Source organism: Ailuropoda melanoleuca, chromosome 1 (genome assembly GCF_002007445.2).
Source record: "Ailuropoda melanoleuca isolate Jingjing chromosome 1, ASM200744v2, whole genome shotgun sequence".
Taxonomy (NCBI): Eukaryota; Metazoa; Chordata; class Mammalia; order Carnivora; family Ursidae; genus Ailuropoda; species Ailuropoda melanoleuca.
In genome coordinates, this window is record NC_048218.1 from 7,753,788 (window position 1) to 7,756,023 (window position 2,236).

Below are 2,236 nucleotides of genomic sequence, written 5' to 3' on the forward strand. Positions count from 1 at the left end.
ACCCCAGATCTGGTTCATTTCACCAGCTCAGGTCAAAGCTGAATGACCAATTGCACCACTTATTCTAAATATCATCTCAGATATCAGAAGTTCCAGGCCAAGAGTCATTTATTTATATTTATATTTGCATTCATATTTGTTTTATGCTGTAGGCCATATCCTTGTAGAGGGGTGAGAAATACTAGGTACATGACAGGTCTATGAAAGCAAAGAGGATAAAACCTCAAGCCCTCATGGTCATTTGGGTCATTAGGAAACTCCAGTATACTTATTATTCCTGAGAGTGGGTCTGGCCGAACATTTTAAAGAACAAAGCAAATGTCTCATCTGCCTAGGTTATCTAGAAAAAGCTATGTACCTAANTCATATTTGTATTATGCTGTAGGCCATATCCTTGTAGAGGGATGAGAAATACTAGGTACATGACAGGTCTATGAAAGCAAAGAGGATAAAACCTCAAGCCCTCATGGTCATTTGGGTCATTAGGAAACTCCAGTATACTTATTATTCCTGAGAGTGGGTCTGGCCGAACATTTTAAAGAACAAAGCAAATGTCTCATCTGCATAGGTTATCTAGAAAAAGCTATGTACCTAAACTGTTCTTATATCCACGGCCACTAGTGCATCAATTCATGGCTGAAGGAGCCTCATGGAAAGGTTTGTTGTGTCCCTTCTGCAATGTGGTCACTCAGAAGAATGAGATCAAGACACAGGTTCAGTTCGGGGAGCTGGTGTCCAAGATCAGGGATCTGGAGTCCTCGGTTCTGGGATGCACATCCAGGGACAAGAGGAAGGAATTGGGCCCTGCTAAGTGAGCTGCTGAAACACAGAGTCCAAACCAACCTTTCAGGCCAGAAACTATCCTGTGGGCAAGGAAGCTTCACCACGGTCCCAGGGGAAGGCATGGAAGCTCCTCTCTATGCAAAGGTCCCACTGGGAAGTTAATGGATGTAACTCCAGGTGAGAAAGGCCATGTCCTGCCTTCTGGGCCTGTGAAGAGAGGGAGTCTGATGACAGAGGCTGAGAGTGGTGACCCTGCCCCCACCCACCTGCAATATGACCCATCCTGACACCGGCACCTGCACAATGGACAGAGACCTGAATCTGCCATCTTTTCCTTGCTCACATTCCTTCTTCTTCCTCACTCATCATCAACCCCTGCCTGTGACTTCCAGGTAAAAGCCAATCAGTACACCTCATGTTGGCATCATTACTCTTATGCCTTTATAAATTCCTGCAAGAAGAGGGGGACAGAAGACACTGCTTTTTCAACTATAATGCAAGTTGTATTTGTTTTATTTTTTTACAAAAGTGGAAAGTGAAATGTATGCAATTTTAATCCTAACTGCTTAACATATTCTGAATTCGCACTGCATGGAATTTCCTTCCCATCTGAGTGCTTCATTTGGTTTTCATGTACCCGAGTCATCTCCAGAGCCTGAGAAACGCTGCTGCGAGGTGACCCAGGCCCTCCACATGTCTCCACAGAAGCAAGAAAGGAAACTAACTTGTCCAGATTCCTCTCCTCTGTCAGGGGGGTGACAGGGGCTCCACAGCAGGTGCGGCCCCACTGACACCCATGCCTGCCAGTGTTTGCCCAGAGAGCCGAGCCCTGGAAGGACTGGGGAGGCCCCGGGCAGCCCTGAGGGGAGGACCCAGGGTGGGCCATGACCACAAGGTGGGAAGGAGGCCCACCACTGTGTGGCTGGAGCACCAGGTTTGACAGGATTGGGGACTCTGGCTCTGGTGCTCAGAGCCTCTGTCCTGGGCCTGGCTGGTCCCAGGAGCTCAGTGGGACCATGAGAGCCATTGTGTGCAGCCAACCCAGCAGCCTTCACACAGGCCTCTAGAATTCCTGCCAGCCGGGGAGGGTCTCTGGGCTGCTGCACCCGGGCCTCTCTCCCACGGAGCCTAGTGCAGGTTTTATTCTGATATCAGGACCAGGGATGTGGGTGAGGAGAGGAGGAGAGAGATGTGCTCCAGGGCATGCCTCCCACCTCACTTCTGCAGCAGGACCCCGGAGCAGTGCAGGAGCCCCACAGGGAACATTCTCTGTTCAGTCCTCCCTGGCAGCACCCTTTCCCCAGGGCAGACCTGAGGGTGGCCCCGGCAGGTCCTGGTCTGAGACCCAAAGGTGCAGAGGGAGAGGGTCCCCGGCGCCNAGGGGGGGTCTCTGGGCCGCTGCACCCGGACCTCTCTCCCACGGAGCCAAGTGCCGGTTTTATTCTGATCCCAG